Consider the following 24706-nt stretch of genomic DNA (forward strand, 5'->3'; position numbering starts at 1 on the left):
TTTGAATCCTGAGACTATTGGTGGTTGATATGCTGCTGTTGGGACTGATTCTAATACCAGAATTTATACTATAGACAATGTTATCAGAGCTCGTATTGCTACCCTACCGCTAAAGGAAGGTTGAAAATTATAAACAGGCAATCCTGAAAAGGCAAATGTATTTGCCTTTGAAAGAGGTCCTGGACCTTCTTACAGGTGGGAATATTGCTGTCACAACTGTTACCTTATGACCTTTGTGTTTAGCAAGCAGTTGATAAGCCCAAATAGGGATAGTGTTTTTTAAATAAAATTGGTTAGTAAAGCTTGGTTTAATCCACTTGAATAGTGTTTGTAAAATGCAAGTGAAAAGTTTGTGTTCTCATTGGAGGTGAGAAAAAACACACACACACACAACTTTGAGCTACCAGCTGAATCAGGCTTGCTCTTCATTTAAATAGTTTGGATATTTGACACTTCAGAAATTATCCTGAAGACCTATTGACCTGACGTAGCATCAGAGTGAAATTCCAGCATGAAATGGCTGTAGAATTCTTGACACGTAGAACAGGTTTGCATTGAGACAATATTAATTGTAAATAAGCAGTGTTTCCCTCTGAAGAAATACCGTTGTATGATGATGATAAATTATCCACTGTATTTTTTTCTTCACTTCTCAGGTAAGATCTTTTGCTCTTTCTTTCTGTTGAAGGATGTAAAATTCTAAAATATTTTTGATAAATTGCCAATGAAAATGCTTTAAAAACAGGATAGTGTAAAAATCCATGTAGTGTAAAAATTTGTTTCTTTGCTAGGGAGAAAGGGGTCAACCTTAAAAAGTATTCAGCATCAGGTTTGCTCTAGAGGCGTTAGTAAGGTATTTTAACCTAATATTCTATTTCAAAATAATTAGAAAACCTCAAAAAGATATTGCTGACTAGAAGAGGTTTTGTGGTTGGTATTTGTATGATACCTAATGATTTGGTATTTGAATGGTACCTAATTGGTATCATACAAATGGTTATGTGATTTTTACAGTGTCCCATTTCCAAATGTTTCTAGCTTACTGAAAGCAAATAGTTTTTTAATCATCAGCACAGAAGAGAAGATACTGAAGAGATTCTTAATAATGTCATCATCAATTTGTCTTCCTATGGAAGCTGTGCATATTATGTTAAGTAGGTTGCAGTGCCCTTTGTCCTACTAGAGCATAGGTCATATTCATATGAGTGTGGAATCAGGCTCTCCTATTGGGAACGTTGAATCTTTTTTTCCTCCAAAACCATGAAGTCACAAACATTTTTGCCCGAAGTTTTCCTCTGGAGTCAGATAAATGGTGGATTTACTGTATTGTTCTGAAAAAGCTGTACCAGTGATCCAAATGAGTTTTAAGCTATAACAGTATTAAAACAGTATTAAAATTTAAGCTATAAAATTTTATTAAAATTTTATATTAAAATTTTATTACAAATTAAAAATATGAAGATAATTTGATTAATAACTTGTGGTACCTCAAAGACATGCAACAGTAGTACAAGTCTTTCTCAGCTCTCTTTTTAAAGCATTTTTCTTGGTTGGGCAAGTCATCTGCTTTTGAAGATCATATAGTCCAAGTAGGCTTTAAATGTGAAGGAGTTGTAAGCCATCCCAGAGAGAGCAAAAGAATGTGGATGCACACCACCAGAAGCTTTTTCAGGCTACTGATTTGGAGGCACATACAGTGCTCGGTGATTTTGCCCCAATTCTTGATTGAGTTCCTGTGGCCCATTTGGTAGATGCTGCGCTGTTCAGAACAGGATCTGTGCTGCTGTCTGCTGAGGTCACTGGTCTGAAATGGCCTCCCAAATGATGCTGTTATGTTTTGTTAATGGTCATGTTTTCATTTATTAGAAGCACTTCCAGGAAAAAATTGAGCAATGTAACCTAAGTGCTGACAAGAGGCATTGTGTTTTTCAGAACGTTCTGCTACACAAGGCAGCACGTGGGTAGTGCTAAATATATGGTTTACTCCTTCAGATGGTGTTTGGACAACTCTTTCGTGTCATGCTTTACAGAGGAAGGCAGAGTATTGCGTGGTTTACTTACCAGGTTTCTTTTTGTGTTGTGGTAACATATTTAGTTAGCAATGAGTTTGAATAAAAGCTGCTACCTGTCAGAGATTTTGTGGCCACTTTAATGACGTAACAGAGAACTTGGAATCAGAACAGAAGGATAGATAAAGAATACAATTTTAAAAAATCATATGAATTCCTTTTATGCTGTAGTATCTAGTTGTGCAAACAAGGGAGTTCATAAGTGAACCAAATATTGACTTGTTCCTGATTATTGCTTCGTCAGTGATCAACAGCTCTTCTGGGCTGAGTCGTTTTTCTCTTTTTTCCATGTGTTATTTGCGAGGACATGGCCATCTATGAGAATGTATGTGTTTAATAGTAATTTTGTTCTTCTACTTGAACGGTAACACAATTACTGAACAGTAATTCAACTGTAGGCTAAATAATTGGAATAAGTAGCAACCAGGAATCACTTTAATGTATAGTGTTTGCACAGAGTACAAGGTGCAGTATGTTTGTTTGATAAAATATAAGGAAATTACACATTTCCATAGATCAATGACAGTTCACAGAAGAATCTAAGTTAGAAATATGTCTGTTATATATGTATAGTTTTACTGGAGTCAGTCGTGAATGTTTATGGCAGCCAAGGATTTGATTCTTATTCACAGTAAATGATTTAACAGTCTGCACTTCTTTTCTGTGTTTGTCTTTTATGTTTCAAAGAGTTGTTGTTTTTGTTTTGTTTTCCCTGTTACATAGTATGTAGATCTAACTGAAGAAGCAATTTTAGTTATCATGATGGGAGCTGATCCACCTTCCTGGGCTTCCATGAAACACAGAGGTCTCTCTGCAAGTCAAAGTTTTATATTACTGCAACTTCTTGCACTATATAGACTGCATGTAGAGCGGCAGGATATGGGTGCATAATATGTTTTACCTTAAGCAAATGCATGGATTTCTTTTTTTGGTTGTTCTGCAATACCCTGTGACCTTACCTACCATAAATGCAGGATTGCTTGTCCTTCTTTCCTTTAATTGCATCCCACTTCTATGTGGGTCAGAAAATGCAGAGTAGCAGCTAATACACTGTAAATGCTTCCTTGCAGTAAGTTCTCTAAAAATATAAGAAATGCGGTAGTGAGTCAGATCGGTTGTCCATCTGTCCCAGTATTCTGTCTCCAATAGTGATAGTCAGAGATGTTATTTAGGAAGGCAGGCCATGCAGACCTTCTTAAATTACCGAACAAGAAATGTTAAAGGGTACATCCAAACTTACGCCTTTTAATATCTGCTTATGTTTTGTCTGTGAATGTTTATGCCCCTTTTAAAGTTGTTGATGCTGTTTTTCTGTGCCAAATCCAATAATTTCAATGCTCACTGTAAAATAAAATAAAAAATAAAAAAATACTTTCTTTTCTCTGTTTAAATCCCTCTCTTACAAGTTTCAGTGTCCTCCATTTCTAGTTTGAAGGATTTAATAAACAACAATTCTTCCATCATCTTAGCCATCTTACTGCCTGCCAACAGCTCTCTCTCCATTTTTAGTTGTAAGACAAGTGCTCTGCCTCCTTAATCACTGTAGTTGCTCTCTGCTATGTTCTGTATGAGAAGCAGTAAGGGGAACTGCAAAAAGAAACTGCATTACTGAATATATGGCCACATACTTTCAAATAAACTGATAGAGAAGAGCCAAACTTTATAGCGTTTAGTACTTGTTGCGTATTATGGATCAATACTTTTATAGACATTTTTACTTATTTTTAGAGGTTATTAGGAAAAGGAAGTAACACAATGCTGATACTGTTTCTACAGTATAATAATGCAGAAAAAAGGAAGGAAGTATGTCAAAAAAGGAAATGGTTATCTTCAAAAAACAGATTTTTTTTAACACTTTTTAAAGCAATAAAGTCATGTGTCTGCATATCTTTTGAGGATGAATTTAAATATTCATCTTCACCAGTGAAGTTATCTGGTGTATACTGTAACATTTTGATATCTTTTAGCCAAAGGTGTGTGTAAATATAATTCTATAGTGACCCTTTATTTTGACTTTATTTATTGTAAGATTTATTCTAAGAAAAAAAAATAATATATATATATATATATATATATCCATCCCTCGTTATCTACATTAATATTTTATTGCTTACATTGCATTGTAGCTGATAATTTCTTATGACATTTTGTATGTGGAAACACCTGGAGTAATGACTTTTTGAAAATGGCAACAGTGGTGAAGCAACTATATAAGTAACTTCAGATTTCAAGATGCTGTGACTTTTGACTACTAAGTCACATGTTGCCAGACTGCTAATTGTAATAATTCCTGCTGTAACACTATAATTGAAATAATACGCCCTGGCATGTAATTGCCACCTGTGAGTATAGAAAGCCTTTCTTTGAATTGTCTCGTTCTTCAGCTGCAGCTCACAGGCACATACCTGGTTTCTCACCACGTATTGTTACTTGCTCCCTCTTTTTGCCTATTGTGCCCTGTCTGCCTGTCCCCGTGCTGGTTTCAGTGCTTCATGACTCAGGGCATCCTCCCAGAAACCTCCCAACCTGCTGCCAGGAGTGGATAAGGCTTCACTGGTGGCGCGCTGCATTGCACATTTCAGTGGTGCAGAGGACCTCAGGCAGGAAGGGACTTGCTGCAGCGCGTGGTCAGCTATTGCTGCTCTGGCTGGGGGAGGTTTGCTGCCAAGAGAAAGGGTAGCCGGAAGGCTAGAGGAAACAGAACACCACAAAGGCATGTCTCTACTCCCAAGTATTTCTCTTCCCTCCTGTCATGGGAAAAGAAAATAACAGGAAAGAGAGGATGTGGAAAATGTAAGGTCCCAGCGGGGAAAAGAAAAAAGGTTAAAGTTGAGGGAAATGGACAATGGGAAGGCCCAACAATGGCTCTGCAGGTAAGATAAAGGGAGCTTGTGGTTAGGTAAAGGAGGGGAAAAAAGGGTAGAGTGAGACAGAGAAAAGGGGAGATACTGGGAATATGGAGAGATTGTGGCAGTACTAGACAAAATGAGAAAAAGGAAATACAAAGACAAAAGGAAGTATGAGCTCTGGCTTTATAAAGTAAAGTGTTTTTTTGTTTTGTAATTGAACTAGTCTAAATGGGAGGGAAAATGTACGGGACAGAAAAGTGCCAAATATAACTGTAAACAGAGAGGAAGTAGGAAAATGGAAAAATAAAAAGAGGCAGGAAAGAGAGGAGGGGAATAAACACTACAGATTTATATTTTTTTTCTCAGTTCTTCTGCATTGTCACATGTCCTTGGGAGAATGCTTGATTCTGATTAAAAATCAAGCAAATAACCAAAACAGAGTTTTAATGACAGCAAGTCCTCCATTTTTTTTCATTGATACCATTACTGTACCATGAGTAGACCATTGGTCTCCAAGCATTTTGGATCATGCACCTCTAAAACATTTTATTTTGAGCAGGCACCCCTGATACATGTATCTATTAATTTATGAATTACATAAGTGCACAGCTGTACTAGAATATTATGTACATTATAAAAAATATACACAAGTTAAAAAGATTACATAAAGATGATGTATGCACTATTTTAAATTTATTTATTTTTTAATGGTACAAAAATATATTCTTCCTATATCACAGTGGACTGTCTTGCACAACCCCTAGCGTGCACGTACCTCTTCCCCCACTACTTTGGACACCATTGGAGAGCACTGTAACAAAATGTTTTAAGCTCTATAATGAGGTCTCTGCAAAGTTATTGTTGACATTTCTGGTGGCCTTGGTGATATCACAAGGTACAGAGCTGTCTTGGCTCTTCATTGAAATGGAATCTGGGTGTTTGCAGTCCTGCAGAGGAACTGATCCTAATATAGCTTTTTAGTACAATAGAAAAACAAATGTATGGTCATTCAGTCTGACCATATTTGAATTTTCTAGGTTCTTATTTTGTTTGTACTAGCTAGAAGAACCCAAATTACAGTTTTCCAAAAACATAGACAAGCTGTTCTGAAGGCAGTTGCCATGATTTTGAAGTTTCCAGTCTTGCTACAACTAATTAGACCTGAAAGTATTTGCTGAAGACATTGAGAATTTTAATCTGTTTTGGGTCTTTTATATTCTTAGAAGATTTTTCCCAAAGTAGGAGCTGTAAATCAAAGAGGGTTTTGTAAGCCCTTTGAAGCAGACCTGCAATCAAGCTCCAGTTCCCCAGATAAGATTAGACTAACTGCTTCAGGGGTAACTTTGTTTACATGTGTTGTATTTTAAATTTCTAATGTGTTTAATGTTACATATTAATGGGAAATTCAAACCTTCAATGATAAATCATACTGTGTTTTCTTGAGAAGTGTATGCCTGAAAACACCTGCCTTCATTATGTTATCTTTCCATGTGCTTCCCTGTGGAAATTCATATAACAAAGGTTATGGGGAGGCAACAGCTGTAAGCAGACAGAGAATTTTGTTTAAATAATACTTCTTCATTTCTGTTTAATAATGTTTACATTTATTTTTTACTGATATACATTTTATTATGCCTAGAAGCAGCAATTCTGTGCACTAATGAACAGCAAACATTGACAGTGAGATACAAACATGCTAAAACAATGAATTTATTAGTTATTTTTAGATGAGATACAGCTAAAAGCATTCTAATTTTGGTTACGCCCTTTGCTGCATATACCCTAATTGCTAGATATTAATACATTAAACATGCTAGGATGAAAAAACTTTATTATAGACAGTCTAGCTGATACTGTTCAATGGGAAGGCTCTGGCTTTGAATGCTGTAGGAATATATAAACATCTATCTATGCTAGCAGGAAAATTGGCAAATGATATTACTCTCTTCAGATGAATTTATACTTATGTTTCAAGTATGTACTCCGAGGTCAGTGTGGCTTTTTTTTTTTTTTTTTCCTGACTTCCTTTTCATTTTACAGGTTTTCTGGACAACGTTCATCAGCAATATTGCTGATGTCCTTGTTAATGACTCAAGGACCAGAACTGGTAAATCCCAAAATTTGTATTAAATCTTCCTGAGCTTGACCCTTCTGCTGAGAATATGAACTCAGTAACTGTTACAAGACAGACACTGGTTATCATAGTATTGGACCAAGAAAACTGCCAATCTTCAGTATGCTTCCCCATGTTGGCATCAAGCAATTCCTCTGCACTTTGTTTTTAACTCACTTTATAAACACAAATCCATCATTCTTTTCAAATGCTGGAGAAGCAGTTGAAGTCAACTCAAAGATAAAAGTGTCTGTATCCTGTTAGCTATCTGCTACCCTTTAAGTAGTCTTTAATGATTATACTGTTTGTGAGAGGATACAAGCAGATTGATAGGAAGACAATACTGTATTGTGAAATAGAAATGATACTATCAATTAGACTTGTTTTTTAAAAACGTTTTCTATAGAGCTGAGTGTAGATAGCGTCTGGAATTTAGTTCCAAATAGAATGCATTCTGTAAAGTTTTATAAGAGATCAGTTTCCCTGAGGATGTTTATGGGCCTTTTCAACAAGGAAGAGCTAGTGAATTCAAGCCCAACCCTATCCGGTATATCAAAAACATATGTTGAACCACAAAAAGTCCTGAGTTTATCCCTCTCCCTCAAGACGAACTATTCCAAATCTAGTACTTCTGATTTACCTCTTGGGTTTTGAACTTTCAAAGGATGTTCAAGTTATATTGTTAAGCACCAGCTGCAACACACACTAAAAATACTTATTTGAAAAACTAAAGAATAGATTCTGCTGTAACTATAGTGTTCTAGAGAGAATAGAGAGTCTAGAGTCTTCAAGGCAAACGCTGAAACTTCAAGCTGATGAAAGAGGCATGGGAGTTGACTCCACCAAATACTAGATGCACTTGAGTTTGCACTTCTCTTATGTGCTCATATTTGCACAACCATTTCTGAGATTCTGCATTCTGGGGGCTTGGAGGTCAAGGACGGGTGCCTGAGGTCGTAACTGATGGGTTGCATTAGGTTACATGGCAGGGAAGATCACAGCTTTGGCCTCAGTGATCCCAGGACTTCTCTGACTTTAGGATATTTGTAATCTAGAAGATTTCAGTAATACAGCTGAAGTATCAAACATATCACTAAGTGTTAATCAGACATTAAATGTAGCCCTCTCATGCTTTAAATTTACCAGGTCCATACTGAGATGTTTTTCTATTCTAGCATTATCTAAATATGAAGAAGAGCCTTAAGCCGTGAAGAACTTTCTCCTAAGCTGCTGTTCCTTACAATTCCTGTGCAAACCCACTTCAATGTCCTTTTTTTTTTTTTTTTTTTTCTTCCAGGGTCCTTTCATTACTTGGCCCTGAAACAATAATGGCCTTCACCTGACAGTACTGTTCAGGTCTTAAATACATCTCTAATTCAGTTTCTAACTCAAGAGTAGTCCAAAGAAAGAAATGGGCATCCTATGAAGTTTCAGGTAGCTTTCTTTCTCATTGAGGAAACACTGGAAAATTTGGTGAGTGCAAGGGACATCATGTATATCAAGGTGGAATTGAAATCCTGTTGAAGGGAGGAAGCAGCCACATTCTCCAGGGAAGCAATTCCAGATCACAAGGCACTGCTCCACTCCAGTTCTGGGTTGGAATATGGTACTTTCAAACAGTGATGGCTAGATATCAGGCATATTAATTAATTTATTTATTGATTTATTTTCCCCTCTCTGCTGGAACCAATTAGGAGTAATCACTAATATTTCCCTTTAAGATATGATTAATGATCTCCAGGATTAGCACCAATGAGACATACAGGAGCCATTCACATCTCAGACCTTTTGTTTTACCAGTCAGCAATCTCTGTCATTAAGTTGATATGCAGTCTGTATTGAGAAACTTAATTGTAGATCTGCAGGCCTTCCAAGGCAGATATTAAGGCAGCCTGAATATATTTGTATAGTGCTTCACAAGACATTGTAAATACATCAAATAAAATAGGATCCCTTTGGGGACTGGGGAAAGTTTGGGGGGAGCAGGGGAGGGAGGGACACAGGACAGAGAAGGGTTGGAAGGGAGAAGGTAATAAATAAAAGCTTAAATTTGGAAGTCCGAATGAGGCATACATTTTCAAAAAAAAAAAATGTCGTTATTACTGAACAGTCTTTTAGGCTTTTTGTATGTAGCAACATGTTACTGAGTATTTACTCTACAGGACAAATAGATCAGACAGTACTGCTTAAATTTTAGTGATATTCTGAAATAACAGCATGCAAAAACATTTGTGTCCATTATATCATTTTAATTTGTTACCTTGCTTTGAGGAGGATGTTTCTAAATTGAAAGTGATTTCTATACTGCCTGTCCTTCAGTCAATCTATGATTTATAGATACATTTCTCTGACTCTGAAGAAGTGTTGTCTCTCCGTGGCTACTTGTGACATACAATAAAAATTGTGAAGCTCAGTGGTCATAATCTAATACCAAAAATGCAAAATAAACACGGAAAATGCTTCTACTCTACATTCTTTCAATTAAAATGACCTTGGAGAGTACCCAAAATAAAATTAGCTTAAAAAAAAAAAAAAAGCAAAGAAGAGTTTACTTATCTATATCTATTTTTAATTAAAAATATTCCCAACACTGTTTGTTCTGTTTTGTTTTTATGATTTTCATACTTAATCAATCACACCACAAAGATGAAGTTGCTAAACAATGTACATGTAGGATTTGGGTGGTGGAGGGGGGTTATGCCCTGAAAATCATATGAGTTGAAACAGCAATGTCAAGAGTGTTAAGCTTTAAATAAGGGGGATGAACTAAAAGAACATAGTTGCTGATGATCTCTGTAGTTGTGGAATAAGCAATTATTTGTGCGTAGGAAGACATTTGACCTAAAAGCATCCACAGCATTGTGAAACAATAGTATTTCACTCTTTGCCCTTTTCTGTTGGCTGGACTGTGAATCTCTAAGGGTTTATGTTCCGGCCATGGTGCACTTCAAGGAGAGGACCCAAATTTTACCCAGTCTCAGACAGCTTCTTCTGATCAAGCCTGCTGAAGAACACCCCCTTTTTAGAAAGTAGCTCTCATCACACCGATTTACATGTTTGTTTTGTTTAACAAGCTCATTTATTGACTCCTTTGTTTTTCATTCTCTAGGATTAAAGCACGGCTCTGGTTCATATCCAGGAGGAAGGTTAGTCCAACACCTGCATGAAACCGTCTCTGCAGCAGGGGCCAGCAGGAAGCTGATATGTTGCTCAGGCCTCACTGGAGAGTTAGCCTGAATCCATGGGAAGGTCTGATCATTTTGTTGCTCAGCATGGAGTAAGGTTCACCACCTGTGATTCCTTACACATATAATCAATATAAATGTATGCTACAAAACACTACGTGTACTGGAAAACAGCGGGCAAACTGGTCCAGCAGACAGTCTGCGTGATATGTGAAGCCAGCAGGACCCTTTCTGCTCTCGGTATCTGTTGCTGTGCAGACATTACCTCAGATCATTTAAAGACTTGGTTGTGTGTGGTGCTGGTTTTTTGTTTGTTTGTTCGTTTAGTCTAGTTTAGTTTCCTTTTTTTTTTTTTTTTTGACCCCAATTAGCATTCTTTTCCCTGTGCTTGGCTTAAGTCATGGCTACCTTTTTCATCTTCATAATGTCTCCGGTCTGTCTAATTCAGACAGAAAGAAAATTGCCATGACAGATACATGCTGTTATCTGTATGTTCAGCATGAAGTTTCAATTGAGAAGTCATTTTCTAAAAACTCTTTGCTGTCTGAGTTTGGGATGCATTGTGTATAAACATGTAGTATGTTCACAGCTGTTGGGTGTGGGGTTTTTGTTGTTTTATTTGTTTGTTTGTTCATTTTTGTCCTCTTGCTTACTCCATGCAGCTTACTCCATTAAATTTTGTGGAGGTAGAAGTTAAATATAAAATGTTGGTATCAGTCCAACACATACATCTGGCTTGCTTAGCAAATGTACTTCTGTGGCAGTACAACAAGCAGTGGGGGAAGGGAATGGAACCAAAAAGCAAGAGAGAAATAGTAGGTTGGTAGCAAAAGAACTCGATGGAAAATTAAAGGGGTCAGTAGAAGAGAACTTCCCTGATTTAGTGTTGTCTAACCTTCAGAGTACAAAGAATGGCATGCTTACACTTAGAACTATGTCTTGCCTTGTGCATATTTTGTACTCTAACATGCATTTTTCCCTTACTTTCTTCCCCTAATTATTTGTCTTAACATTAAATGACAGCAATTGTGAAGACAACAGGGAAGTGAAGTTCTGTTTTCTTACATCTTTTTTTTTTTCTTTTTTTTCTGGTGTGTTGTGAAGCTCACCATTTTTTCATTGTTCCTTTATACGAAGCTGTTCATGAATGTGTATATCTCAGTAATATGAGTTTTTGGAGCTCTCTAGAGGATGAGTTTGTAAGTGACCTTTCAGCTTTCCCTTTCAGCACTCATAAACCGTATTGAAAAACATTTCTAAAAGTTAGGTGGCACTGAAAATGTTTGAGCCTCAGTATAATTCCTAGTCCTCTGAAGTACATATGATCACAGGAAATAAAAGGTGATCATGAAATGGCAGAGTTCTTCAGCTGCTGCTGCTGCCCATGCTGCTTTGCAGCTGCAAAATAAAACCAAGGTTTAAGTTAACTGGCTTCATTTTCTACATGACTCAGAACAGGAACATGCAATTAATCTGACGAGCAGTTACTTCTTAAAAACTTACAGATCTGGTTGTGGTATTTACCACTTGTTGGGATGTCCTAAGTAAAATTTATGTGCACAGTTACAGGCTCTAGAAAGCTGCTGTTCAGGAATGTAAGCTCTTGGCATTACAATGAATATTACTAAGCAGATATCAGTGGTGACTAGAAGAAGAAAAAAGACTTAAGAGTTCATTTGTGTAGAAGAGGAGAATAAAAAATTAGATTTTTATATCCAGGGTGCCCGTATTCTGGAGCCTACTGCAATTCTGGTTCTATTACCTTAAAAGTAAATGATGTATCAAATTGGAAAAAGAATGATAAAGCACGCTAAGGATGATGAGATATTAAACAGTTTCCATGTAAGGAACAAGGAAACATACTCTATGTATTTAGAGTGGAAAATAAATGAGTAGGGAAGAACATGTATGAGTGGCACGGAGAAGGAATGACTGTATTTTTCAGTGTAAGAACTATGGAGTATCAAATGAAACAAGTACGTGGAAGCTCCAAACCTAGCAAGAAGAGGTATTTCTCACAAGAAGCAGTTAGGCTGTAGAATAACTTGTCATGAGGCATTATGGATTCTAGGAAATTATGTGAATTCAGAAAGCAACAGACTCTTTTAATGGCTGGAAAATGAAAGTGTATCAGAGGTGATCTAGAGCCTCCAATCACTGGGAGATGGGTGACTAGACAACCAAGTGTTGGTGTATGTTTAGTTAACTATTTCTTATATTCTTATCATCCCTTGTCACCAGCTACTGTTAGTACAAGCTACTGTGCTAGACAAATCTCTGCTCACCAAACAGACAGATAGTCCAAATTTATTTATTTATTTATTTGAATAAACCTCACTGAAGTCAGTAATGGTCATTGCATTTCACCACAATGTCTTGTTTTAGAGGCTGACTTTAAATAAGTGGCATGTGTTTTAGAATTACTGAGTATGTCAACCTGGATTCTCTGTTGTTTTAAATGAACTGTGTTTTGCAGTACTGCAAATGCACCTCAGAGAATCAAAGGACTCATTTCTGATGGTCAAATACTTCTTGTTTTCACATTTGGCTGTCATTCATATGAGACACTTCAATTCCTGTTTTTGTAAAAAAAAACAAAAGGTCAGGATGATGTCCCATGCAGGGAACCCAACAGATAACTTTTCCTGTAACAGTAATTAGCCTTTGTATTTGTTCTTTCCCAAAAGGAAAAAAGGTTCAGTCAGCCATTTGGTGACATACTGTGTTGACAGAAAACTGAAAATTTACTGGAAACAAACCCCTCAGGTTTTACGTAGGCATATGATTGCTTTGATACAATACAAGGTAAGCATTATTCTACAGCGTTACTAAAAAGTGCGTCAAATGTGTTTTCATGCAGTTTTAGAGAAGTTTTTTAATAAAAAGAGTATAATTTTGAGGACTATGGTCTGAATGCATATTGGAGTTTAGAGCCCAAAGCTGTGCATAAAGATTTGCAATAGTAAATTATATTGTACAAGAGATCAGTTCTGTACTGCGTGATGGAAGCTTTGTTTTAAACCTCTGTTTTATGCCATGGGAATGTACCTTCCCTTGGTGTCCTAAGGTTGCAATTTAATTGTTAGTTTTTCAAAGGTACAAAAAGTATCTTACCTGCATATGTCTCTTCTTGGATGAAATGGATTACCTGCAAATACAGCTTTTACACTTGTGTTTGGGAATGCTTTAGAAGTGTTATAGCTTTTTTTTCTTTTTCCGGAAGTATTTATGAATGCTTTTTAGTTATCTGATGTTCCTGAGCATTTCTACTTGTAAATATTTATACTGTGCCTTCAGTCAGATATGTAATTCTTAAATATAAATGCAAAACATTTATGATACATTTCTCAACAGTGGAAGCCAGACTTTCCTTCTTTCTCCAAGATTAAGACAACACATTTGTGTGTGTGTGTGTGTGTTTGTGTATCTGCTGTATTGTATATATCTGCCAATGTGAGTGAGGATCAGAAATCTATGTTTCGTGTTCTGCTCTTCCTTTTGTAAATTTCTCAGTACGTTAACTAAAATTGTTGTCTATTAAACACAAAATTAGACCCCCAAAAAACTCAGGACATATATTTATGGCACAGAAATATTATGCATGTTCTGCATTATTGATATTAATTATGCATGTAGAAATGCAATAAGGTGATAATGTTAAGTGCATGAGATGAAACACAGTCATAGATATTCCAAATAGTCTCACTAAATTCTGGCAGGCAACTTGTAAGAGATAATGCATTTAATGATTTTTAGTCTGCTTTATGGATTATGAAATATAAGAGCTCATAATCCATAATTATCAAAAAAATATAATAGATATGTAAGGATCTGTAGACTGCAGCTTTTGGTTTAAGAGCACAGCACTCCAGACTGGACTCTCCTTGGATTGACTAGACTAGTAGTTTTTCTGGTTACATTTTGTTTCCATTTCTTGATCAAACAGCCAGATAGGACCAAATAGCCCTTAGGGTTACCAGTAGCTCATTTAACAATCAGTTTCCAGTAAATGTAAGCCAAATTTACTACTGCAGTTGCCTAGTATTTTTGGCATTATATATCAACCCCAATCACATTGAAATAAATATTGAAGTGACTTGGAAGGTGGACACCTTCAAAGAAAAGCCTTCCCATGGAAAAGTATTTAAATACAGAAGACAATCAGATTAAATCTTTTAAGTCACATTGAACCAAAATCCAAACACAGTGGAAAAAAATCATTGTAATTATTTCTTGGTGTGAGACTACTCAGCGTATGGATAGCTTTGGTAAGAATTGTGACTTTTACTGAGATGATATTAAAAACTAATGCAATATGAGTTTGCATTTTGTATTTTCCAAACTGTAATTTACAGAATTATGGAAGACAAAATACAGCCATATCTCCCTTGCCTTGCCTTGCCTTGCCTTGCCTTGCCTTGCCTTGCCTTGCCTTCCCTTCCCTTCCCCTCCCCTCCCCTCCCCTCCCCTCTATGTTTTTCTGCTATATATGTCTGGCTACTCAGCCTATTCTCATTTGGTCCTCATAGTTATCTCCAACCTTTCTTTAAAATCCCAGTTCACAAATCCTCCTTTCAACCTTCACTGCAGCCTATGCTCCCATCATTAACAGGAGTTTTGAAATGATTTTGCTGGTTCACTGTCAGTGTCTGCTTACAGAGTATAACATTTAAAAGACAAAAGAAAAAAAAAAATATCTCATTTTTTCTTGTTGGCTTTCAACACTTCCTAACCTCTGTATGACCCAGAATCTTGAAATTCCAATGTGTTTCTCTGCTGTAAAATTGTTGGTAACATCTGAAGTGAAGAGGCAGAATGAAAGGTAGGGTTTTGATAGAACTCAACTCAGTGGATCGATTAGGGGAAGCTTTAGGGAGGTCTGTGAAATCCTTGAAGCACACAGAGCAGAGTCTGAAGCCTTGTTATGTTCGCCACATAACACAGGTTTTTGCTGTCTGTTTTTAGTGCTATTAATTTCAGTAGTAATAAATGAAGTCTCTAGTAACACTTCCACATTTTCTCACAGACCTGCAAAAAAGAGAGCTGAGTGCTAAGTGGCTTTGTTCTGACATGAATTAACAAATGGCATGGTCCTTCAGTGGGCAGGGGAAGACTACAAGGTGGAAATGTCAGAGGGGAATTGTAATACACTATGACACAAGAAGACACACTGAAACTACTCCCTCCTAAAACCTGGTTACAGATCTAAGCATTCCTCTAGTGTGCAATTTAAACGCTTTCATCTCCTATTTTAAGCTGTCATTACATCTTGTTAACTGCTGCTAGCTTTGGTTGAAGCACAGCATTTCAATGTAGGAGCAGGAGTTTACCAACAGCAAACCTCTTCAGCCTAGGCAGCCTTTGTTTTATTTCAGGAATCTCACTTTTCTTTGCCACACAATATGTTAAACTCCCAGAGAGGTAATTAAAAATACATGTGTTTAGTATGATAATTTAAAACACAGCTACTATATGGAAAAGGTATTACCACAGAGTACCCGGGATGAGTGCCAGAAAGGCTTAACAAGGAAAGAAATATGTATGTTTGTTCTCTTATCTGCAATACACCAACAAAAGCAAAATTTTCTGAATCACAAGGATCCGCATAGGAATTCAGAGTTAGGCCCTGATTTTGAATAGTAACTGGGCACACTTACCACTGTCCCCCCAGTCCACTAGAATTTATTTTTGCTTAGAAATACAAAAGGTGTCTTCCTTATTTATTTTGAAATCATCAGACCATGGTCACCACATCAATGGCCTCTTTCAAATCTGCCTTTTGGTATTTTTAAGGTTTGTGATATACTTTTGACACAAGGATTTGTCTGCTTAAACCCAAAGCAGTGTGAGGGAAGAAGTCATGCCAGATGTAGATGCAATGCTTCAGTGCACCATTTGGGTTTGATACCGAGATTTCAAACAGCCAGGTAATCTTGCAAGTCCAATCTTTCACAAATTTAGGGGTTTAGGTTACTGTTACATCCACATGTAACCATCAGTTTTGGAAACTGTAGCTGGTGGGTGATAATTCCATTCTGTAATTGATCTACTGTTTTTACAGTTGACAGATATTTGTGATTTGAGTCAGGTTAACGAGAAGCATGTGTGTGTGTCATTTAAAATATATGTATATATAACACAATGCATTTAGCTTCGGATTACCTCATGTATGTAGAAGTGTTTCTACTTTTTGCCCCCATACAGTGAGTACCAACAAACATCTACCCATATATCACTGAAACGAGATCTTTGCACACCCCAGACTGGGAATGTTAATCAGCAGTCTGAAGAAGCGTATAAGAAGTAAATGGTTCTTTCTGGTCTTGGACCCATATCTTTCCAATGGATAAGCAGTGCTGTTCTGATAATGGATAAGCAGTTTCCAATGGATAAGCAGTTCTGTTTCATTTGGCATTCTCAAGGAATAGTTCAGGAATATATGAAGAAAGATAACTGAATGAGTTTTTTGATGTAAAAGTGGTTTTCAGGACGCCAGACACATGCTAAAAAAAAATTAAAAAAAAAAGTCCATTCAGTAAAAAGAGTACGCCAAGTATTAATTTGCTACAGTTTCACTGTGTATGAACACAATTGCCCGTCCAAATAGACAACTGAATTAATAATTGAGCATGTGCGTTTCATGGGCAAGCACGGTAGTACATGTGTAAAATGGATGTCCAGTGCAGTGCAGATTTTGTTTTGTTTTATTTTAAAATGGACATTTGCTTTCCAGCTGAAATATTTGAACTTCACATTAAACAAAAATTAGCTGCCGTCAGTTTGGCTTGGTCTTCAAAACTAAAGTCACTGGCAAATGTGAATGCTCAGTTTGTGTGTGCATTTGTTGAAATGAGGCAAAGATTTACAGTCGCACGTGTTAAAAGGATTGCGCTCCCGGGCATTAAAAAAAAGTTAAGCTAAAGAAGACAAAGGCGCGATCAAAGGGAGATGAAAACGCCTTATTCATATACCCAAGGGCTTCCTTCGCCGTGGTTTACTGCAAGTTAGGAATTGCCCCAGCCTGTCCCGCTTCTCTGCAGACAAATCTGTTCAGCACCGCGCTGCTCCAGACCTCGGTCACGAAGGGGGCGGCCTGAAATCGGCCTCCTCGATGGATGGTGGCCACTGGACGGTGGCTGGTGGCCTGGATCCTTCGCCCCCGAAACGAGGGCGACCTCCAAGGTTTCGGGCTGGTTGGGTTTGCAGTTTGAGGTTCAGGCACTAGATGTCTCCTCGGGCTGCACGCGAACACGGGCCGGCTGCGCTCAGCGGTAAACAAAGAAGAAATGGCTAGAACTGAAGTTATGGGGCAGCGTTTATAGGAATATGCATGAGTTATCACTTGGTTCCCAGCTGTCTGGAATTTTCCCAAGGAAATAATTAAGTTGGAAAATGTTGGCTGTATTTCCGGAACCGTTTCATTCGAAGCATTTTGAATCTGATCAGGGTTTTTTTTTTTTTTTCCCTTCTTCCTTTTTTTTTTTTTTTTCTTTCCGATTTGTAGAGAGTTTGGCCCAACCTCAGTGCACTGGAAACGGTGGGAGGTCCCAAACTTAAGAGCAGCCCGTTGTCAGATCTACATCAAAGCCAGCAACCTGGGCGGCTGCCCTGGAGCTCCGGGTCTCCAGCGAAGGTAAGTGCTGGAGCTCCTCAGTCCCTCCGAGTTTTTACATCAGACCGATGATGTGCTTTGCTGGGGAACAGCTGAGGGCACCGGTTCCTTAAAATCGAGAGTATTTTGGGGTTTGGTTTGGTAGTAGTCCAAATCAGACCATATATTTATATAGGCATATGTATATATGCAGAAACCAGAATCAGATTTTCCAGCCAGCTCTTTTCCCAGGTCAGAGGCTGTCTGGGCACCGGCTCACGTAAGTACCTTTATTTTCTTTAAGCCCAAACGCGTGAGTAACTTTATTCTCTATTTTTCCCTAAGCCTGAACGGAACGAAAACCAGCTGGTACCCGCCTCCTTCTCGCCGCCTTCCCTTGCTGCGGGTTTGTGCCTCCCCTCGCTGCCGCTGCTCACACCCGGCAGGGACCCCCACCACCACTACGACCACCCCCCCCCCCCCAGCACCTGCGCCTTTGCACCGCATTTTGGGGGCTCGGGCACCCCGCGGCACCTCTCTCCCTCCCCTCCGCCTAGCTACCGGTCCGGGGGTCGCGGTGCCGAGCCCCCCCCCCCCCCCCCACCCGAGGGTACCCCCGCGGTGCCGGGCGGGGCGAGGGGCGGGCGGCTCGGCCCCGCTCCTCCCCGTGCCGGGGGCGGGACGGGACGGGACGGAGGAGGAGGAGGAGGAGGACGAGGACGAGGAGGCGGTGGAGGGGCGCAGCCGCCTCCTTTCGGGGCTGGGAAGCGTCGCCCCCGGGGGGGTTGCGCCGTCGGCGGCCGCTGCCAGTTGCGTAAGGGCGGCAGCCGGGGCGGGGAGCCGCGGGGGGTGTCGAGCAGCCGTGCGGCCGCTCGCCCGCCGTGTCCGGGGTGGGGAGCGCCATGCCGCCGCCCTGAGCGCGCCGCCGCGACGCGACGGGCCCAGGTGAGAGCGGGAGGGAGGCACCGGCACCGGGACCTGGGAGAGGAGAGAGGGAACGGGGGGAGAGGGCCGCGCTGCCGGGCGGCCGCCCCCCACCGGCCTCTTTTGTTCCCGGCAGCGGGGAGGGAAGGGAAGGGAAAGGGAAAGGAAGGGGAGGGGAAGGGAGCGGCACGGCCCGGCCCGGCCCCGGTGACCCCGTGCCGGGTCCGTGCGGCCAGCGGCAGGTGTGGGCAGGGCGGCAGGTGGTGCGGGGACCCGCGCTGCTCCCCCTCCGGCCAGCGGCAGGGCAGGGGTCGTGTGTCCCCCCAGTGTTTGGGTTACGGGCTGCCCTCCCGGCTCGTGGCTCGCTTTACTTGCCCAACGGCCGTGGGGGGTAGAGGGGAAGAAAAAGCAAAAAAGCCACCCCGCAACAACAATGGGGGCTGTATTTCTCAGCCCTCCTAATGAAAGCGAGCGTGCGGTGACAATTGTGCTACATCAGGGCTCAGTCAGGGCTGTGTGTCGGAGATGCCATCCTCACTTATGTTTTAAAGGTTGAATCAGTGGTGTGGAGTCTCTTTAAAACCGAAGGGACTTTATATCCCTTAGTAATTATAACAGTGAAATAGCGTCCCGAGCTGCAAAGCTAATTAATTGAGGTGGGTAAAACAGCACTTGAAATTTTGGGGTAGCATTAGCCCGGTTTTGATGCAGCATGGCAAAAGATTTGTAGGAGTGTGGTGCCTGTGTTACTGATGTGAAACGGCCCGTGGATAGCAGTAGGGAGGAGCAGGAGAGGATCATCTTTGTTCTTACAGAGCGTGTGGCTGCTTTGTCTGCAGGGATCCTGCGCGCTGCCTCTGGCGACGTGAAGTCTTCTGCCAGGTTGAGCTTGTTGGGAGCAATATTTAGCTTGTTTTTCTTGCCCTCTCCCTGCTAGTTCAGCGTCCAGCAGAGAGCTTGTTGTGGGCAAAGTGCCCAGAAGAGTAAGTTTTGTGTAAAGCACAGGCAATACCCCCAACTATGAATGGGATTTGTGAAGGAAAAAGGAGGAGGAGGAAAAAAAAGAAAGGGGAGAGTGAGAAAGAGGGAAGCAACTACAACAAAACAGAAAACGGAAAGTTGTTGTGAGGTCCTTGATAAAGCGAGGTTGCCAAAGTGCCTTCTGAAACTTAGCGTTTGATCTGAAGGTTAGCTGTGGTGAGTGCTGCTAGAGGTAGGTATTTGGTAGGTGGCAGACTATAAGGTTTATTTTAATTAGGAATGTCATTACTCTAACAGTGGCTAGGGTTGATGGGGAGCTCTTAACCTGTTCATCAGACTTACTGCTAATTGTTGGAGGGTGGACACACTAAGCAGGAGATGTTGATGACCCCAGTGTAGGAAAAATGTCTTTTTCTTTTTTTTTTAATCAAGTCCTGTTATATCCTCCAGAGGTTTCCCAGCTATAACTGGTCCCATGACTGGAACAGTTGCCATTTGGTGGCACAAATCACACTTCTTCCAAGTTGACAAACCAGGTCATGGGGCAGAAGGTTATTTTTTCCTTTAAGGCATGATTATAAAAATAGATATGGCAGAATGAGATTTGCTAATCCTAGCAGCTTGAAGAACAAACCATGGGGCCGGTCTGATTTAGACTCTTGATCATGACATCCTTACCATGAAAGGTGCAGATAGATGCCCACATACCCAAGAAAATACAAACTAAAAGAATTCAGTACCTCTCCTTGGTGTTGAAGCAGTGTTGTTTTTCTTCCATGTGAAGCAAGAAGGACGGGCACTGGGAATGTCGGGGATGTTGTTCAGTGGCGCAGCGCTGCCAGCTGTACCTGTGGGAGATGGGGAAGCCCCAGGCCTCGCCTTGCCACTGCTCCGTGGGCAGGCACCAGGCCTCTGCGTTGTTCGGCCTCTCACGGGAGGTGGTGGGCATGAAGACGCGGAGCTTGGCTGGAGGTCTCCTGCTCCTCAGCTCCTGCCTGCCCCCCTCTGTGACCCAAAAGCTGTTGGCAGCAGTCAGTGGGAGCCTAATCACCTGGCCAGTCTCCATGTCTGCATAGCCAGAAGTTGTGTGACAGGAGCACAACGGCAAAGCTCATCCTTTGCGTTAGCAAGGCAGTTCTTTGGAATTGTCTAAAGTGTACATCAAAACAAGATTAAAATCTGTAACGTTTAAATTACAGTTTTTTGTTTCGAATCAAGTCATGCTTAGACTTGATTCTAAGTCATTCTGATTCTAAGCCATTCTGAGCTTATTTTTACAAAAAAAGGATTTCGGTGTTGATTTAGTGGAGGTGTTTTTGGCAAGACAAATGGGAATGAATTGTTTGTAAATGTGGATTCAGAAATCCACAGAAGTATTTTCCTGGAACAGCAATACTGGGAAAGGAAATGGGGAGGGAGTAGAAAACTATATACCTTGAAGAAAGATGTGAGGGAGAAAAAGTGCTGAATGTGCCAATATGGAGAGGAAATACTGAAGACGTTAGAGAATGCATGCTTTAAGACCTGTATCTGATTTTCTTTGTTTTATCTTTGTTGTGAAATCCATTAACAAAAAGGAACATACTAGTAGCTCTTCTATCTCTTTTGGCACGTGGGACTGGAAAAAAAAAAAGGTAGAGTAGTCATGTGAAATGACTAGCTCTACCTAGCAGCACACTGCAAAGCTTGGCTGCTGGGTGCAAAGTTCTTGGAGTTCTCTAGAAAGGAATTTACCACAGTAATCCCAAATATGAGCGGAGCTCAGCAGAGTGCATACTTAATGGTGGCGTAGAAGTCTTTGTTTTGCATTTTGGAGACTTGCTTCTGTTTTTACACATCCCATTTGACATCCCATTTCTGCTTGTGATTCTTACAGATGGGAAGTGATAGAGAATGTTTTTCTTTTCTAAAATTGTCCCTTGGAAAAATTTTTATGTCAGGTAATTTAAATTACTGTATGTTATTCACCAGGCTCCCAGCTCATGTATTTCTGTGACTCCTGTGATACCTTAAAAAGCTGGCATCCAGACATATTCAGGTTACTATGCATTAGCTTGGCTCTGGGAAACTCCTTTCAGCCTGTACCAGTAGCAAGACTGTTAGCTGTAAAGCTTTGGGATGTCACAGATTTAGCTGGTATTTGCCCCACCCTTCTGCTGGAGGCCACCAGTCCTGTAGCAGTATTGAAGCTGTTCCCATGCTTCAGCTACCATGTACCAGTCTGACATGTTAATTTAGGACATCAGGTAGTTATATTTTATGCTTGTGATATCAACAGACAATTACAATGACTGAGCTAAGGGCTTTTTTTGCCCTTAGAGCAGGAGGTGATTTTTGGAAAAGTAGGGGCACAAGATGTTTAAATGAGATTTTAAAGCTTAGTAGAAGAATGGCTCTATCATGGCAGAAAAAGTGTCCAGACAATTACCTGTTGTCTAACAGTGATGAGTAATAGATGTCTGGTAAAGATATTATATAATGATACTACTGCTTCCAGCCTCCAACAACGTGAAGCTCAAGGACTTCCTAAACTATTCTTTGTGTAACAATCTTTGACTGGATTCTCATTTCTCATCTGTAATTCTGTTGCTTTCTGAACCTATATAAATTCTTCATCCAGTACTGATTCAGGTTCAAAAACTTCCCATCTGCTTTTTTCTTTTTTTTTTTTTTTTTCCATTAGAAGAGTCATTTGAATTCTCTGTGCTGCTGCTGACTGCATGGACCTCTGTCATATACCCTCTTAGTGATCTTTTTACAGGATGAAGAATCCTTTGTGGGATCTAACAGCTAAGAGGTGCTGATGTCACATTTGCTTGGTCAGTGGATGTGATTTGGAATTCTTAGCTTAATCATCTCTTAATGCAAACTCCTTGGCTCATAGAAATGCAAGGCAACTCTGAAAGAATGTGGCTGTGCAGCTACACCAATGCAGCCAATGGATGGCAACTTCTCAACCAGCACTGCAGTATTGTCTACTTTGTAGCTGATGCACAATTAAAAAAAATTGCAGAGAGAATCCTTTGAGTAATCAAAACAAGGGATGACATAAGTTACTGAAATGTGAGTTAGTTTGGGGAAAAAAAAAAAAAGACTTTGGAGCTTTAGCAAAAAGGGAAACCAGCACAAGTACAAAGAACCAGGAGGAGGAAGAAAGAAATGTGTATACTGTTGTGGAAGAGAACATGTTATGATACTGATCAGTGCGTTAGATATAATTTAAATATGATAGGCCGCTGATTATTAAGTGATTCTAGCAATACAGTGAGGAATTTCCTGGAGCATGTATGTTTGTGGCTTCTGACCAAGCTAACGTGGCATTTGACCTTCCTCACTGCCTTCTACATTCTGTGCTGTCATATTTGTTTATACCATTTATAATGTTTTTTTTTTTTTTTTTTTTTTAATAAGGGCTTTTCAGCCATAATACTGGATTAGAAGGAATTAGATATTTAATCTTACCCTCCTCCTCTGGAAGGCCAAAAATCTATTTCATCAGTCATTCGCAGTAGTGCCAGAGCTGGACCTTACTTCTCTGAAAGTGTATTACTATTATAGAGATTTTTTTTGTAAAGCCCTGAGATGTAGTGGTTTATGATCGGATTTGTGTTCTTCCAGATACTGCAAATATCTGCAAAGACAACTTCTTATCATCAATACGATAAGTAGTAGTTTTTTTTCCCTTTTTTTTTCCCCTACCATCTTCTTCAGGTGAATGCTGCGAATCAATTACTTTCACATAGATGCTGTTGACTTAAACAAAGCTATTTATTTGCTTAAAATTAGGCTTGTACTGGGATGCATTGCTGAGATGTGGGAGACCGAAGTGTTCTGTAAACTAAGCCTCACAATGTCCCTGTGACTGTTTTTCCTCATGTTACAGGCTTGGGGCCTAAATGAGCTGTGACTCACGCAGCAAGCTAATGACAGATGCATGATTAAAATGCGAATCTCCACTTTTGATCTCTTGTGCAAATTATTAAAGCTTTCCTTTCTGAGAATGAGAAACACAGTAAAAATGATTCCCTTCGTGTCATCTGTTTCAGCAGGCGTGAAGTCTTTCCTGGTGCACCGAGCGGGATCCTCTGTAATAGAGACATTGGTAGATTCACTTGGATACAAATTTAAAAAAAAGGTTTCTGAAAAATTTCCTCCACCCAAACATTCTATTGTCTAAACAATGAATGGAAAACAGAACTGAGTTCCCCAATCTGTAAACGATTTATAAAAATTAAACCATGTCAAACAGAGACAAAGGGAACAAAATTGAAGTTGCTGGAAGTGTTATGGCATGATTTTAAATATATGGACCACCATTTCAATGCCATGGCTTCTGGCTATTGTTTCCTTATTTCAGAGGGCAAGATCTAAAGATGTTACAAGTGTATTATAGCAAACCAAAAATAGCTGTCTCTTGACATCTGTTAGGAACAGGTGAGTGCTTACGGGAGAGTGTTTGGTGTCCAGGAATCAGAGAAGACAGACGTATCCCTGCAGTCTCAAAACTACGAGGATCCCTGAACTTTGTACATCAGCTTTCTGAAAAATTAGGTATTTCATCTGCTGTGTCAAGTGCTCTCCTGGCTATTATGTGAGTGAAACCAAGTGACTATTGCAGAGCTCATTCACAAAAACTGCTGATAAGAGACAAAAGCATGCCCAATTATCATTGGAGAGAGGAAACACTTGTAGAGGAAAAAAAAAAAAAGACACTTCACCTCTGGTTTTTCAGCCCTCAACCTTAAGGGTGGTCTACCAAACACCTTCAGAAGAAGCCAGGAACTAAATTCATGGCTCTCCTCTATGTCGTAAGCCATAAACATGAGTGGTTTCAGCTGACATGCTATAATTTCATATTCATTCCCACAGTCAAATGCATATTCCACAGACTACAAATTACCTGTCTCCTTCCCTTGGGAACCAAGCTTTTCTACCATCCCCTTCCCATGTCCCAACATCCTTTCTAATCCATGGATAGTAATTGGGTTGTTTTG

The 24706-nt window shown here is 39.8% G+C and overlaps 1 protein-coding gene across 4 annotated transcripts in view; it reads left to right on the plus strand.

Annotated features, from left to right (window-relative positions):
- Positions 1-17508: 17508 nt before the first annotated feature.
- The window catches only part of CEMIP2 (cell migration inducing hyaluronidase 2), a 52282-nt gene continuing 45084 nt past the window's right edge, over positions 17509-24706 (plus strand). Inside the window, exon 1 of one of the 4 annotated variants that reach the window (XM_050716135.1) lies at positions 17509-17849. The gene's annotated coding sequence lies outside the window, so the exon portion shown is untranslated. Of the gene's footprint in view, positions 17850-18026; positions 18088-18484; positions 18753-24706 lie in introns of those variants that run through there. The other 3 variants (XM_035558483.2, XM_050716134.1, XM_035558481.2) reach the window with 3 other exon arrangements.

The sequence above is a fragment of the Cygnus atratus genome, chromosome Z, assembly GCF_013377495.2.
Source record: "Cygnus atratus isolate AKBS03 ecotype Queensland, Australia chromosome Z, CAtr_DNAZoo_HiC_assembly, whole genome shotgun sequence".
Classification (NCBI taxonomy): domain Eukaryota; kingdom Metazoa; phylum Chordata; class Aves; order Anseriformes; family Anatidae; genus Cygnus; species Cygnus atratus.